An 18,183-nucleotide genomic window follows, 5' to 3' on the forward strand; every position below is an offset into this window, starting at 1 on the left:
AGATTCTCCCTTCTGCAGCCTCAGAAACAATGGTGCTGTCCCTTCTGATTCAAGGTTGAAAATACCGTTGATGAACCCTCTTCTCTAATACATGTCCCGTGGTCTGCGCAACAGAATCAATCAACCAAGGTCGTTCTGTACGTGTGTTTTCAAATCATCATAATCAACTTTGTGCAAGCATCGATCAAGAAAAAATTGAACTTCAAGTTTCGGTACGTGCATGCTGTTGTTGTACAAAAGCACATGCTAGTAGTAATGCAAGAGCGGAAATCGGCTTGCTTCGTCGACTCTTGATTGTTGTCACCGAAAATACTCGATGGCATGAGGATGTACTAACTAACCGTATCCATCCGCTAATTGCATCCCTTAATCACAAAGTATCTTCAAAATAGGTTTGACCTGAAGAAAGAACATTAACCTAAGTTTGGACCTTGAAGGGGCAGGAGTTTGGTTGGAGCTAGAGGACGACCACCATCCCACATCATGACCTTAAGCTGGCGTCAGCCCATATAATCCAACTACAAAGACATAGCTTGAATTTATCCTACTGAAAGTTCTTGCCGCTGGATCCATCCTTCTTGACTATAGGCAGTGTCCTGATCGAGGTTGTTGCTGCTGGATCTGACCATGCGTCCAGCCTGCGGCGTTGGAATTTTGAGTAGCCAAGGAGGGCGTGGGTACACCCTACATCTTTACAAACCCTAGTTCCAGGTACGGCGGAGATTGTGGTGGCGACGCATACTGGATTGTAGTTTGGTTGGGATCTCCTGCTCTGCCACATCAACCAAGATGGATTGCTGCCAATGGCATCGTGGTTGGGACGTCCCCATGCATGGTTGGCTGGATTCTTTTTTGGATGGATTAATTATTTGAGATTATATTATAGAGGTACGGGAGAAGGATGAGGAGGAGGACCCGCACAATTGGGGAGGATGGGGAGGAGCAATGCAGAGGAAAGAGTCCTAGGAAGATGTTTCTCAGAATCTACATGTGGGACAGCGAGCTAGGACTCTTTGATGTACCTCCTTATCGGACGGCTGTAATTGCTAATCCGTAAATCTGATGGTCAATTTTTTTAGTTTTCTAGGATTAACGTGGAGTCTCTAATGATGCCTTCAATTAGTAAATACTAGCACATAGGTCCGTGCGTTGCAACGGGAAAACTTATGTGTCAATTATGAAATATGAAGTTTGTTGAAGTCCCCAAAGCACTTTATTTAAATTCCCCATATTTCTCCGATCCTAGAGAAATAACTATGTTGGTCTAAATCCCTTCTCTATCTTTATTTTATTCAAGTTTCTGTTTAATTTCTCAAAAAAAAAGGTTCTGTTTTTTTTTGAGAAAAAAAGGTTCTGGTTAATTAAAAAAATGGAGGAAGGGAATCTAACCAGCGCAACACCAAATCCCTTTTCTATCTTTATTTATTTTACTCATCAAAGTTTATTTATGTTTAATTAAAAGAAGATAACAAAGAGAGATGGAGTCCAACCAGCCCAAAACCATCGGCCCAGTCTAAACTTTCTAGATGGATCAGCCCAACTACCCCCGTTAACCCCTAGAGCGAGGAGACTGATCCATCCACATATCGTCTCTCCTTCTCCTTCACCCAGCGCCTCCTCCATCTCCCGGCTCGTCCCCAAGCAACTGCCCTCGAGGAGTTCCCCGTCCTCGTCGCCGGTCATGCTGCTACGCTGTCTCCCTCTCCTTCCTTCTTTTTCCTGTGGTTCTCCTTCCCCTAACATCTGTCTCTCTCTTGTTTGCTGCTGAACGCAGGACGCCGCCGCTCCTACCAAATCCAGCCGCCGCCGGATCTGCCTCCACCGGACCAGATCCGTCCGGATCCGGCTGCCCTCGACCATCCTCGACCTTATATTCTCCTCCAGTCGCCTGATTGATGCGCCGCCGACGGATCTGCCTCCGCTGGACCGGATCCGTCCGGATCCGGACGCCCTCGACCGCCCTCGGCCTCGTCTGCGACTCCTCCGTCCGGATTCTGCTGTCCTCGACCGTCCCCGGCCTAGTTTGCTCCTCCCGTCGTGTGATTTGATGCCCCACCTATTCGATTTCTTCGATTTCGTGGTGTTGCAATCTGCTTTTCTTTGATCGATTATTTGATAGACCGAATCCTTCCCTTGTGATTATCCTCATCTCTGTGTCCTGATTTCTGTGGTCGCTTGTTGAATCATCAACGTCTACCTATATGAACCAGTCAGATTAGGTGTAAAGAAACGATGTGGTATTATTACTTAGCCAAGTCATATAATTTTTTCGGCATGATCCTAGGAAGGCAAGGAGAAAGCCTATCAGCATATGAAGCCCAGTACGGGCGGCGTGGAGGACGCGTCACGAATCTGAAATATGGAACACTTTTTTTTCACTTATATGCTGGACTGCGGGTTAATTAGTTAAAACCATAAGGGGCTTTTTGCAAATAGTGCATGGTGCCCTTTAGTACCACCTCGTCACCTCGTACGTGACTTTAGTACCACCTCGCCATCTCGCACGTGACCAAAACTAATGGTAGAAAAAAAAATCAATTGCGGGACGAAACTAAGAATATCACCTTGCTTTAATAGTAGGTATAGATAAGATCCCGTGCATCTGCACGGGCTAGTCATTTTTCAGTCGTTTATCTATCAAATTCATGATATTATATAGCCATGCATATACACTTTTTTGATACATTATTTTACACAATATTGGTTGTAGGTGAATTTAAGATATTGTATACACTTGTTGAATATTAGAATGCCAAGACAGCCTAAGATAGAGTTATAGGTTTTGAATTTGATTATTTTTTATTTCCTATTTTGAACTTTGAGCTTAGATATATGGAAGGACGACATGAGAACATTCCCTTTTTCATTGGATGTCTTTGATCCCATATTGGAAGCATCTTTACCAGCTCCCAATCCTTCGTAACAAAAAGACAACTCTTATTTCCACTTCTTCATCATGCCCAAGAATGGAGCAATGTAGGTAGAATTTTTCTGGAAAGCCCAATTTTTTTGTACCAATCAATGTAATGACACAACAATAGTACTAAATAATGTGACAGACTGGTAGATAGGTGGGCATCTTTATTTTAAAAACTATCCATAGGGTAGCTCTGTTTCGTCGACAATTATACGCAAGTAAGAGAGAATGTTTACAGGGCTGAAACTAATAAAAATATATACAAAATGCATGGATTTGTGCAATCTGAACAAAACAAATGCAATATAGAGTAGGCAGATTTACATGCTTGCTACTTCCTCTTGTTGCTCATTCTGATTAGAACCCCGAGCTTTGACAACTTTGTAATTCAATATGTTTTGTCAAACATTTAGACCTTTCGCCTTGAAAGACACATTACCTCAGAAAGTGGGAAGATTCTGAATTCATATCCTTGATCATGAGAAAATATATTTGATTGGACCTGAATGTGGACGTAGAAATGATGCATGCTTAATTGCAACACAACTATTACCTTTTTAATTCTAAAAGACCACATATTGATTCTAAATTCATTGATAGAAATCTTATTCAGAAAGAAACGAATGTTTCAGCTAGTCCGATAAAAGTTTTAAGGACAAAATGGTAAACTTTTTATAGAACAGGCTTGTAATACACATAATTAAAGAGGAGATGTTAGTTTACCTGCAATTTTGTGATAAATGAGTGGCATGATTCGAAATAGTCACACTTAGTCACAGAGACACTATAATATTAGGACATGATCCACAACTATATCAGAAAAGAGAATAGGTTGTACCACGAATATTTGTAACATGTGATTTCCTCATATATTCATAATTCTGTTATCAAAGGATCAACATACTTTTCTGCATTCTGAATGAAACCTGGAGGCTCTTCTTCTAGTATTCACACCGAGACATGACATAATATTTCATCATACAAAGTTCCATCTTGACATAGAAACTAAATCAACCTGGCATGGTAAACTGTACAAATAAAATTAACTACCTTAAATATAGTGTCTAATCACCAGATAATAAATGGCTCCACTGCTAGGATAATTCTGCTAGTGTAACTATAACAGTTAGGATAATCACCATGGTGCTTTTTAATTTAAACAAATAACAGCAAGGAATCCGTACATAATCCCGAATCTGGTGTGCAATAAGATTTCTCTGTAAGTACCCAACATTCAGAAGTGGAAAAAACTCTTAGCCAAACAATGTAAGCATGAGAAATCACACATAAACTGTTATTCCTATTGGTTGAATCTAGTCTTATTTGTCATCTTATGATCTAGTATATGTGGACAACGTTTTCAACTGCAGTATAGTTTCTCATTGCTCTATAGGTCAAAGCAGCCAAACCAGCGTATCACGACGCTCTTCGATACAACTTTCTCTCCATATATGTCAAGGTCAAAGCTGGTGAGGTCATCATCATGCTGGGAAATCCACTGTATAAGATAACCGTAAATGGAAGTACATGGGAATTCTTGATCAAAATCATACCAAGTTTCCAGGAGAATTTACCATGCGCACGTAGATTGTATACCATGCATATATATACATTATTAGTAGAAAGATATTGTTTGCAGCAACCAGCTACCCACCAGAGGATCCTAGTTCGCTAATCACGATTCATTGCCTTGCCTACATAAGTACTTTCTCAAGTGGGGCAGCAATGACGACAACGAAGCAAGCTCTGGCAGTTCCTCTGTGATATAATCCTGTAGAAAGCAAACTCCATCTATATTAATCAATCAGCAATGCGTCAATACACAATAGCTAGCCCAACCACTAAAAATACAAAAACAAACACAATAGCTAGCTAGCTAACCATAAGGTTGATCAATTCTGGCTAGAGACAACACACAACGCACGCACGCTGAATCATTGGATTGATTACAGGCTTTAGTACTACTGGGAGATGTACATGTACAAAGTACGGACGCCGGCATCCAACAAACACCACTACAGACTATACACATATGCATATGCATCCATTACATGCATGATGTTTATTATATTGACATAAATCTGAGCTCGTCATCTGTGATGCGAACTGCTCATCATCTGAGTTCGTCATCTGCGATGGGAATAATACACTCATCCTATGATGCGGCGATGGGGCTGCCCCTGCTTGAACGGCAGCAACCACCGGGTCGGGGCGCACTTGAAGGTAGCGAGGTACGACGATCGACAGCACTGGCGGCCAAGCACTGTCCTATCAGACCACCCTCAGCGTCACGAATGAGTTGATGGCGGCGGCGGGGGCATCGTGGGTTTTCTGGGATATCGCTGCGTATAGATCCAGATTCCAGAAAATCAGGAAAACGTGGTTTTTTTTGAGCATCAGTACAGACACAAGCGCTCATATACACGCGCATACACTCACCCATATGAACGCACAGCACCTCGTCGTCGACGGGAACGTCTCCTCCCACTGAAAGCGCATCGCCAGAAATCCTGAAATAAATCCAGGAATAATGCGAGCACCAGGATTTAAACCCTGGTGGGTTGGGGATACCACTGTCCACCTAACCAACTCAATCACAGGTTGATTCGCGAGAACGTGGTTTGTTAGTGTTCATATCTCTACTTCTAATGAAGGAGTACGTACGTCGTTTCGTTCGTTCGTTCCACCCATCCCATCGAAGAAAATCCCACCCATATCGATTGGGAAATCAGTCCTCCGGTTTTTATCAAAAAAAAACCACCTCCCGTTTGCTCACTTTCTCTGGTTTTTCCCACGGTAAGAAAAAGCAAAAAAAAGGAGGCGCATGCGCTCTTGCACGTGGATAGGAAGGTACTCCCTCTGTTTCCTATTTGTGTGCAATTTGTTTCCTTTTTCTCATATATAGTCTGCGATCCGCCCGCAGATCTTTTCCAACTATATGCTCCTGATCTACCGCACCGCATTCAACGCTAGCCTTCCTATTTGTCAACTTCTCTCCTTACTCTTCACTTCCTGATCCCCATCGTCCCTGGTCTTCTCCGGCCACCATGAAATCGACGTAGCTGTCTTCGACCATGTTCGGACGATCGTGCCCGCGCCCGATGTCTTGGCCGAGTCCGGCATGAGAGAGACGACATCATCCTTGCCGAGTCAGGCGAAGTTCATGATCCCCGTCCGGCACCGCACCCTTCCATCTTCTTGATGGTCGAAGACAGAAGTGTCGTACGTCCTCGTGCAAGGCATGCCTGCGGCCTGTGAATCCAAGGTGTGTGTGCCCCGCTCAGCCTCGTGCGCGTGACCACCATAGTTGATGGGTCAAACGTCATGCACCGGCACGGTTATAGCAGGACGAGGACAGCGGCCAGGAGGACGACGGGAAGTTCGTGGCGCGCATTGGAGATATCACCGTGTTGTTTTGTATGTGTTAGGCCATGGCATGGAGTGAAGTGAAACAGTTCGGCACAATTTTTTCCAAGTGGTGAGGATGCCCGGAAGGCCCCTCATCGCCGGTGGATGACCTCCTCCACGTCAATGGCGCCGGAGCCCCTTTTTCAAGTGGTGAGGATGCCCGGAAGGCCCCTCATCGACGGCGGGTGACCTCCTCCATGTCAATGGCGCCGGAGCTTCTTCACCAACCGTACAGCCACACCGTCGATCTCCTCCGCCATGTGGTTGATTTTCTACTAATCTTTCTAGACTAACTACAGACCATTTGGTTGTATCAGGGTGGGTATTGATATTTTGGACAATGTGAAGGTCGGTAGGTGGTTGGACCGGCAGGCATTTGCCATGGTGTTTCCAGCGGAGATCTCAGGTTCAAGCCCAACGAAAGTGCAAAATTTTGGTAAGATAATCGTCTTTTGGGTTCCTGCTTGTTGCTATCTTTTTTATGGACACATTTGAGAGTTGTCTCAGTCCATAGGAAATTACTGTTTTTCATAGTGTCAGATCTCATTATAAAATGATACGAGGCATGTAAATATTATGTACCTGTGTGGATGGAAGTCTTTTCCCCTTCTTCTTTATAAAATGATACGCACACTCGTGCGTATTCGAGAAAATAGTGTCAGATCTCATTCCTATTACACAATAAAATGGGCAAGGCATGTTTGGTAACCGTGCTTTATTTTATATGCTCGTGTTTGATTACTTGAGGACATATATGCATACTACAGAGCAATGCCATGCGTTTGACCTCTGAGTATTATTGATAAAGCACTTTTTAATAATACTGAAACTAAAACTCAGTCGCTAAAACATGTAATCATTCAGCTTCTTTGCAGCTACATCTATGACCACCATGCTACACATCAAAGTGATAAACTTCCTATTTAACCACTACCGTTGACGACTTTAAGTTCAGTGTAGGGAAAATGGATGAAGTCTCCTAATGGTGATAGTGGTGCAGGCAACATTTTCTACAGACTTTAAAGTTCAAAATGGACACCTTAATATGTGCGGATTATCAGGTTCTTGTAGTTTGTCTCCACGTCGGTTGCACGCAAGGAGTATTTTTTTTGTCTTATGTATTAATCTATAATTTGCTTTTCTCCAATGTACAATTTCTCAAGTTCAACAAGAGTGTGGTTAGTGCCTTTTTTCCATTCTATCAAAAAACGGATTGGGTTCTACTATAGAAAGCGGTAACGGAACAAAACAAGAAAAGATCAACCAGGTTAGTTCCTTTTCTTGCTTAGATTTATCGTTGAAGTCAAATTAGTATTTAAGTAAGGAAAGTCAAACTTTTGTCCGTACTGATTTTTTTTCTGGTTCGCAGGAGAGAGGGAGGAATTGGCCAGCATGGGGTCATGAGTGGTACAAACAGGAAGATGCATGCTCATCGGTTCTGTTGGTTCAGTTTACTTTGGATTTTCAGTTCTTTTCACCTCATAATTACTCCTTACATTGTGAAATTTTTGTGAGATTACAACAAATGCACCTTACATCGTGAAATTTTTGTAAAAAAAATGCACCTTATATAAAGGAACGGAGGGAGTATCTTTTATTTCTGTGGTAGTGCAGTTAAGCTTCTTTATCTTTTATTCCATCCCACTAGAGGCCTCTTGTGCACCTTGATTTAGTTCTGGTGTTTATTTGGTGCCAATGTCGTAGGACAATACATTCATGCATGGATTTATTCCAGCATTCAAATTTCAAGATCTTTGTGCCACTGGTTCGCTGCATTCACCTTAATGAAGGTAATAAACTCTTACTGAGGAACATGCATAATGATGGAGGAACGAACGTCAAAGTTAAAGGAGCATATTATTCAGCTTCAGGGGTTTTGGACATATGGCTTCTAATTCCATCAGCCAAGAACTTAATTCATATTCTAAAAATTGAAGGGGAGGAAGAGGAATATTGTCGGTCATGTCCGGAAACAATGTTCTTTTTCTTATTTCGGTTGATCTGTTTCTTTTGTGTATCATCAATTGAGTATTTGAGTTGGAACATAAGTATATTAGTTTCTTAGAATTTGCACATATGCTTTATCCAGTTGTCAATGTTATGTACAAACATATATTTATATTTGGACTATAGATTCTTTATACTTATTGCCGTACCTCGTGTTTTCTACTAAGTGTGGTACCTCTTGAAGGAGGGAAAAAGCCAGGAGTCACTACTGATTAAGGTGCGGAAGTTGGTGGACACGTACAAGGACGAGGATGTGAGCATCACAGTGATGGGGCACAACCTCTGGGTGGCATTGGCAACCCTAAGCGTGTTCTACATCGCCGAGAATGGTCAGTCACGGCGTTCGCGCGTGGGAGCAGCCGACTTCAAGAAGCGATTCGACGTCGCCATGGCCTCCACGGTCGCAACGCCTGAGAGATCGTTCCCTGGCACTCGGCGCTGTTGTACCATGACATGGGCTCTGAGCTGGCCATCGACATCGGCACGTCGCAATACCTGATGCCTGAGGACGTCGCCGCCCGGTTCGTAATTGTTGATGGGGTCGCCGCAAGGTGAGTTGAAGCAATCTCATACGCCATAGCTGATGCGCCCAACTTCCTATCATGGGTGCTAGCCGTAAAGTCGAATGCATATATTGGTGAGCTCTGTGATCCAAACACCGAGAAGATAGTAGATGCAATTTTTTATTCTTAGCGGGCAAGTTGTTTTTAACTTTTTAAAAAGTAAGGTCGTGTAGGCGCATGGAGATCTCCATTTTGGTCATTTTCTACTCAATTGTAGAGTTTTATTGCAGTATCATAAATTTCCATATCTCAGTAGTGCATGTTTTTTAAAATTAATAGTAAGTGCATGTCAGTACCTCCAAAAGGAAAAATTTCAAGAAAATTATTCTGTCCTGATGGTAATCATTTTCATACAAACTACCATGGTTTCTTGTCCTTTTGGTTTTGCATGGTGTCCATCCCAGAACCTCTATGGAATAATGAACGTTGTTGAATTCCTACAGTTTTCTTATTATTTTGAAGCTTTAATTGTTGATTCCTTTAGGTTAACAGTATGCTCGAGATGAAACTTTTCGTGGAGATACATTTTTGATATACAACTTTACTTGATTCTTAATCCATGTGGTAATGTCATTAGCATACATGATACTTTATGCATACCATACACCGTTCTCTCACAACAATTGATTAGTTTCTAAATTCTAATCATCTTTTGGTTCAGGTTATATAATTACATGATGACGTAGGACCGAGCCATCCTTAGAAAAATTGTATAGAACTGGAAAAGTAGTAACAACATATCTTGTTCAAGTGCCAAATCAGCATTGGACGCGCTGACTCATGTATGGCATCCGCCCATGTTCCTTATTGAACCGATGATAATTAGGACGCGCTAACTCATGTAGAGTTTTATTGCAGTATCATAAATTTCCATATCTCAGTAGTGCATGTTTTTTTAAATTAATAGTAAGTGCATGTCAGTACCTCCAAAAGGAAAAATTTCAAGAAAATTGTTCTTTCCTGATGGTAATCATTTTCATACAAACTACCATGGTTTCTTGTCCTTTTGGTTTTGCATGGTGTCCATCCCAGAACCTCTATGGAATAATGAACGTTGTTGAATTCCTACAGTTTTCTTATTATTTTGAAGCTTTAATTGTTGATTCCTTTAGGTTAACAGTATGCTCGAGATGAAACTTTTCGTGGAGATATATTTTTGATATACAACTTTACTTGATTCTTAATCCATGTGGTAATGTCATTAGCATACATGATACTTTATGCATACCATACACCGTTCTCTCACAACAATTGATTAGTTTCTAAATTCTAATCATCTTTTGGTTCAGGTTATAGAATTACATGATGATGTAGGACCGAGCCATCCTTAGAAAAATTGTATAGAACTGGAAAAGTAGTAACAACATATCTTGTTCAAGTGCCAAATTAACATTGGACGTGCTGACTCATGTATGGCATCCGCCCATGTTCCTTATTGAACCGTTGATAATTAGGACTCCTATGATAATTAGGAGATGTCTCGTACAATTTTTGTCCATGTGTTGTAGTTAATTTATCAGTTTTGCTAAAGCACATCTAGATGTGTCATAAATATTGCATATCTAAGTCCTATGTCATTGATCTTACGTTGAGATTCGTGTGAATATTTTCTTTTTCTTTTTCTCTCTTTATGCTTAATTCACTTATTTAGATGTGCAATAACTAGAGCCCATCTAGATGAGCCCAAGACACATCATCATAGTTCAATGTGTGTAGCACAATAAAACAGAAGAAATTTAACTAAGAGGACTATGTCGACGATTAAAAAGAATTCATCGACAAGGGTCCCAAGGCATTGTGGTGCGAATGTGCCAAAAATCCACCAAGTATTAAGTGTATGCAATGAGAAAAAATAAATTAAAAGGCCCGTAGCAACACACGGGCATTCTACTAGTTCTCTTTTTAGCTGAGCTATGAATAGATTTTTTTTTTGCAGGGAGCGAGATATGGTTTTTTCTTTTGCAAGGTACAACAGTGATAAGATTGACACGGGACTTATTTTCTTTTCAGTTTTTATTACAAGAGGGGGAAAATGTCCAGAATTTTATCATTAGATCTACGCCGTAATAATTCGGCCGCACCAGATGAACGACTCATAAATTCTAATTAACATGGTAATTTCTTGGGAATTTGTAATTAGTATAGGTATAAATATAAATATAAATAAGATACAGGCATGACATCGTCTTATTTGGTTCATGTACGGACATGTAATCCGGACATAGGTTATGTATGCAGCTAGCTTAATTAGGCATTTATATATTTATATACTAATCTACCCATGATGCAACAGAGAAAATGCAAATTACGTACCTTTGCCCATAAAGCAATGTCTCCTATGGATGCATGTGTTTATTTTCTTGCCGGCTGACTAGTGTGTACGTCTACGTATTTTAGCATTGCCTGGGGTAGCATGGGAAAGAATCGATCAAGTGTTGATGGGCAAGAAAGAGGTTAGACATGTACTGCAGGTGGATCGATCTGAGAAAATTAGGTTGATTCGGTGCTTCGTCGTGGCCGCTGGGTTGCTATGGGATAGGGAGATTGACGTGGGCTATGGTAGACCCGAGGAGGAGGGGCTAGAGCAGAGGAGAGAGGACACGCTGAAGGAAATATGCCCTAGAGGCAATAATAAAGTTATTATTTATTTTCTTATATCATGATAAATGTTTATTATTCATGTTAGAATTGTATTAACCGGAAACATAATACATGTGTGAATACATAGACAAATAGAGTGTCACTAGTATGCCTCTACTTGACTAGCTCGTTAATCGAAGATGGTTATGTTTCCTAACCATAAATAAAAGAGTTGTTATTTGATTAACGGGACCACATTATTAGGAGAATGATGTGATTGACATGACCCATTCCATTAGCTTAGCACCCGATCGTTTAGTATGTTGCTATTGCTTTCTTCATGACTTATACATGTTCCTATGACTATAAGACTATGCAACTCCCGTTTGCCGGAGGAACACTTTGTGTGTTACCAAATGTCACAACGTAACTGGGTGATTATAAAGGTGCTCTACAGGTGTCTCCAAAGGTACATGTTGGGTTGGCGTATTTCGAGATTAGGATTTGTCACTCCGATTGTCGGAGAGGTATCTCTGGGCCCTCTCGGTAATGCACATCACATAAGCCTTGCAAGCATTGCAACTAATGAGTTAGTTGTGAGATGATGTATTATAGAACAAGTAAAGAGACTTGCCGGTAACAAGATTGAACTAGGTATTGAGATACCGACGATCGAATCTCGGGCAAGTAACATACCGATGACAAAGGGAACAACGTATGTTGTTATGCAGTCTGACCGATAAAAGATCTTCGTAGAATATGTAGGAGACAATATGAGCATCCAGGTTCCGCTATTGGTTATTGACCGGAGACGTGTCTCGGTCATGTCTACATTGTTCTCGAACCCGTAGGGTCCGCACGCTTAAGGTTTCGATGACAGTTATATTATGAGTTTATGCATTTTGATGTACCGAAGTTTGTTCAGAGTCCCGGATGTGATCACGGACATGACGAGGAGTCTCGTAATGGTCGAGACATAAAGATTGATATATTGGAAGCCTATATTTGGATATCGGAAGTGTTCCGGGTGAAATCGGGATTTTACCGGAGTACCGAGAGGTTACCGGAACCCCCCGGGAGGTATATGGGCCTTAGTGGGCTTTAGTGGAAGAGAGGAGAGGTGGCCAGGGCTGGGCCACGCGCCCCTCCCCCCTAGTCCGAATAGGATAAGGAGAGGGGGGCGGCGCCCCCCTTCCTTCTCTCTCTCCTCTTTCCCCCTCCCGAATCCTATTCCAACTAGGAAAGGGGGGGAATCCTACTCCCGGTGGGAGTAGGACTCCTCCTGGCGCGCCCTCCTCCTGGCCAGCCACACCCCCCTTTGATCCTTTATATACGGGGGCAGGGGCACCCCTAGACACACAAGTTGATCCACGTGATCATATTCTTAACCGTGTGCGGTGCCCCCTTCCACCATAGTCCTCGATAATATTGTAGCGGTGCTTAGGCGAAGCCCTGCGACGGTAGTACATCAAGATCGTCACCACGCCGTCGTGCTGACGGAACTCTTCCCCGACACTTTGCTGGATCGGAGTCCGGGGATCGTCATCGAGCTGAACGTGTGCTACAACTCGGAGGTGCCGTAGTTTCGGTGCTTGATCGGTCGGGCCATGAAGACGTACGACTACATCAACCACGTTGTGCTAACGCTTCCATTGTCGGTCTACAAGGGTACGTAGATCACACTCTCCCCTCTCATTGCTATGCATCACCATGATCTTGCGTGTGCGTAGGAATTTTTTTGAAATTACTACGTTCCCCATCAGTGGTATCAGAGCCTAGGTTTTATGTGTTGATGTTATATGCACGAGTAGAACACAAGTAAGTTGTGGGCGATATAAGTCATACTGCTTACCAGCATGTCATACTTTGGTTCGGCGGTATTGTTGGACGAAGCGGCCCGGACCGACATTACGCGTACGCTTACGCGAGACCGGTTCTCCCGATGTGCTTTGCACAAAGGTGGCTAGCGGGCGACAGTTTCTCCAACTTTAGTTGAACCGAGTGTGGCTACGCCCGGTCCTTGCGAAGGTTAAAATAGCACCAACTTGACAAACTATCGTTGTGGTTTTGATGCGTAGGTAAGATTGGTTCTTGCTTAAGCCCATAGCAACCACGTAAAACTTGCAAAAACAAAGTAGAGGACGTCTAACTTGTTTTTGCAGGGCATGTTGTGATGTGATATGGTCAAGACATGATGCTAAATTTTATTGTATGAGATGATCATGTTTTGTAACCGAGTTATCGGCAACTGGCAGGAGCCATATGGTTGTCGCTTTATTGTATGCAATGCAATCGCGCCGTAATGCTTTACTTTATCACTAAGCGGTAGCGATAGTCGTGGAAGCATAAGATTGGCGAGACGACAACGATGCTACGATGGAGATCAAGGTGTCGCGCCGGTGACGATGGTGATCACGATGGTGCTTTGAAGATGGAAGATCACAAGCACAAGATGATGATGGCCATATCATATCACTTATATTGATTGCATGTGATGTTTATCTTTTATGCATCTTATCTTGCTTTGATTGACGGTAGCATTATAAGATGATCTCTCACTAATTATCAAGAAGTGTTCTCCTTGAGTATGCACCGTTGCGAAAGTTCTTCATGCTGAGACACCACATGATGATCGGGTGTGATAGGCTCTACGTTCAAATACAACGGGTGCAAAACAGTTGCACACGCAGAATACTCAGGTTATACTTGACGAGCCAAGCATATACAGATATGGCCTCGGAACACGGAGACCGAAAGGTCGAGCGTGAATCATATAGCAGATATGATCAACATAGCGATGTTCACCAATGAAACTACTCCATCTCACGTGATAATCGGACATGGTTTAGTTGATTTGGATCACGTAATCACTTAGAGGATTAGAGGGATGTCTATCTAAGTGGGAGTTCTTAAGTAATATGATTAATTAAACTTAAATTTATCATAAACTTAGTCCTGGTAGTATTTTGCAAATTATGTTGTAGATCAATAGCTCGCGTTGTTGCTTCCCTGTGTTTATTTTGATATGTTCCTAGAGAAAGATGTTAGTAGCAATGATGCGGATTGGATCCGTGATATGAGGTTTATCCTCATTGCTGCACAGAAGAATTATGTCCTTGATGCACCGCTAGGTGACGGACCTATTACAGGAGCAGATGCAGATGTTATGAATGTTTGGCTAGCTCAATATGATGACTACTTGATAGTTTAGTGCACCATGCTTAATGGCTTAGAATCGGGACTTCAAAGACGTTTTGAACGTCATGGAGCATATGAGATGTTCCAGGAGTTGAAGTTAATATTTCAAGCAAATACCCGAGTTGAGAGATATGAAGTCTCCAACAAGTTCTATAGCTCAAAGATGGAGGAGAATCGCTCAACTAGTGAGCATGTGCTCAGATTGTCTGAGTACTACAATCACTTGAATCAAGTGGGAGTTAATCTTCCAGATAAGATAGTGATTGACAGAATTCTCTAGTCACCATCACCAAGTTAGTAGAACTTCGTGATGAACTATGATATGCAAGGGATAACGGAAATGATTCCCAAGCTCTTCGTAATGCGGAAATTGACGAGGGTAGAAATCGAGAAAAACATCAAGTGTTGATGGTAGACAAGACCACTAGTTTCAAGAAAAGGGCAGAGGGAAGAAGGGGAACTTCAAGAAGAACAGCAAGCAAGTTGCTGCTCAAGTGAAGAAGCCCAAGTCTGGTCCTAAGCCTGAAACTAAGTGTTTCTACTGCAAAGGGACTGGTTACTGGAAGCGGAACTACCCCAAGTGATTGGCAGATAAGAAGGATGGCAAAGTGAACATATGTATATTTGATATACATGTTATTGATGTGTACTTTACTAGTGTTTATAGCAACCCCTTAGTATTTGATACTAGTTCAGTTGCTAAGATTAGTAACTCGAAACGGGAGTTGCAGAATAAACAGAGACTAGTTAAGGGTGAAGTGACGATGTGTGTTGGAAGTGGTTCCAAGATTGATATGATTATCATCGCACACTCCCTATACTTTCGGGATTAGTGTTGAACCTGAATAAGTGTTATTTGGTGTTTGCGTTGAGCATGAATATGATTTGATCATGTTTATTGTAATACGATTATTCATTTAAGTAAGAGAATAAATTGTTGTTCTGTTTACATGAATAAAACCTTATATGGTTACACACCCAATGAAAATAGTTCGTTGGATCTCGATAGTAGTGACACACATATTCATAGTGTTGAAGCCAAAAGATGCAGATTTGATAATGATAGTGCAACTTATTTGTGGCACTGCCGTTTGGGTCATATCGGTATAAAGCGCATGAAGAAACTCCATTCTGATGGGCTTCTGGAACCACTTGATTATGAATCACTTGGTACTTGCGAACCGTGCCTTATGGGTAAGATGACAAAAACACCGTTCTTCGGTACTATGGAGAGAGCAACAGATTTATTGGAAATCATACATATAGATGTATGTGGTCCGATGAATGTTCAGGCTCGTGGCGGATATCGTTATTTTCTCACCTTCACGGATGACTTAAACAGATATGGGTATATCTACTTAATGAAACACAAGTCTGAAATATTTGAAAAGTTCAAAGAATTTCAGAGTAAAGTGGAGAATCATCGTAACAAGAAAATAAAAGTTTCTACGATATGATCGCAGAGGTAAAATATTTGAGTTACGAGTCTGGCCTTCAGTTAAAACAATGTGAAATAGTTTCACTACTCACGCCACCTGGAACACGACAACATAATGGTGTGTCCGAACATCATAACCGTACTTTATTAGATATGGTGCGATCTATGATGTCTCTTACCGATCTACCATTATTGTTTTGGGGTTATGCATTAAAGACAGCTGCATTCACGTTTAAAAGGGCACCATCTAAGTCCGTTGAGACGACACAATCTGAACTGTGGTTTGGCAAGAAACCAAAGTTGTCGTTTCTTAAAGTTTGGGATTGTGATGCTTATATGAAAAAGTTTCATCCTGATAAGCTCAAACCCAAATCGGAGAAATATGTCTTCATAGGATACCCAAAGGAGACTATTGGGTACACCTTCTATCACAGATCCGAAGGCAAGACATTCGTTGCTAAGAATGGATCCTTTCTAGAGAAGGAGTTTCTCTCGAAAGAAGTGAGTGGGAGGAAAGTAGAACTTGACGAGGTAACTGTACCTACTGCCTTATTGGAAAATAGTACATCACAGAAACCTGTTTCTGTGACACCTACACCAATTAGTGAGGAAGCTAATGATAATGATCATGAAACTTCAGAACAAGATACTACTGAACCTCGTAGATCAACCAGAGTGAGATCCGCGCCAGAGTGGTACGGTAATCCTGTTCTGGAAGTCATGCTACTAGATCATGATGAACCTACGAACTATGAAGAAGTGATGGTGAGCCCAGATTCCGCAAAATGGCTTGAAGCCATGAAATCTGAGATGGGATCCATGTATGAGAACAAAGTATGGACTTTGGTTGACTTGCCCAATGATCGGCAAGCAATTGAGAATAAATGGATCTTCAAGAGGAAGACAGACGCTGATAGTAGTGTTACTATCTACAAAGCTAGAATTGTCGCAAAAAGGTTTTCGACAAGTTCAAGGTGTTGACTATGATGAGAGTTTCTCACTCGTATCTATGCTTAAGTCTGTCCGAATCATGTTAGCAATTGCCGCATTTTATGAAATCCAGCAAATGGATGTCAAAACTGCATTCCTGAATGGATTTCTGGAAGAAGAGTTGTATATGATGCAGCCGGAAGGTTTTGTCGATCCAAAAGGAGCTAACAAAGTGTGCAAGCTCCAGCGATCCATTTATGGACTGGTGCAAGCCTCTCAGAGTTGGAATAAACGCTTTGATAGTATGATCAAAGCATATAGTTTTATACAGACTTGCAGTGAAGCCTGTATTTACAAGAAAGTGAGTGGGAGCACTACAACATTTCTGATAAGTATATGTGAATGACATATTGTTGACCGGAAATAATGTAGAATTATTCTGCAAAGCATAAAGGAGTATTTTTAAAGAAGTTTTTCAAAGAAAGACCTCGGTGAAGCTGCTTACATATTAAGCATCAAAATCTATAGAGATAGATCAAGACGCTTTGATAAGTTTTTTCAATGAGTACATACCTTGACAATATTTTGAAGTAGTTCAAAAATGGAACAGTCAAAGAAAGAGTTCTTGGCTGTGTTACAGGGTATGAAATTGAGTAAGACTCAAAGCCCGACCACGGCAGAAGATAGAAAGAGAATGAAAGTCATTCCCTATGCCTCAACCATAGGTTCTATAAAGTATGCCATGATGTGTACCAGATCTATTGTATACCCTACACTGTGTTAAGCAAGGGAGTACAATAGTGATCTAAGAGTAGATCACTGGACATTGGTCAAAATTATCCTTAGTGGAATAAGGAAATATTTCTCGATTATGGAGGTGACAAAAGGTTCGTCGTAAAAAGTTACATCGATGCAAGTTTTGACACAGATCTGGATGACTCTAAGTCTCGATCTAGATACAATTGAAAGTGGGAGCAATTAGCTAGAGTAGCTCCGTGCAGAGCATTGTAGACATAGAATTCGCAAAATACTTACGGATCTGTATGTGACAGACCCGTTGACTAAAATTATCTCACAAGCAAAACATGATCACACCTTAGTACTCTTTGGGTGTTAATCACATAAATGATGTGAACTAGATT

General features: G+C 41.6%; 1 long non-coding RNA gene across 1 annotated transcript; it reads left to right on the plus strand.

Annotated features, from left to right (window-relative positions):
• Positions 1–1,512: 1,512 nt before the first annotated feature.
• On the plus strand, positions 1,513–2,200 carry LOC123084816 (uncharacterized). The gene is made up of 2 exons (XR_006439417.1): positions 1,513–1,678; positions 1,775–2,200. It is a non-coding gene; the product is annotated as an uncharacterized lncRNA (long non-coding RNA).
• Positions 2,201–18,183: the final 15,983 nt, after the last annotated feature.

Source organism: Triticum aestivum, chromosome 4A (assembly GCF_018294505.1).
Source record: "Triticum aestivum cultivar Chinese Spring chromosome 4A, IWGSC CS RefSeq v2.1, whole genome shotgun sequence".
Taxonomy (NCBI): Eukaryota; Viridiplantae; Streptophyta; class Magnoliopsida; order Poales; family Poaceae; genus Triticum; species Triticum aestivum.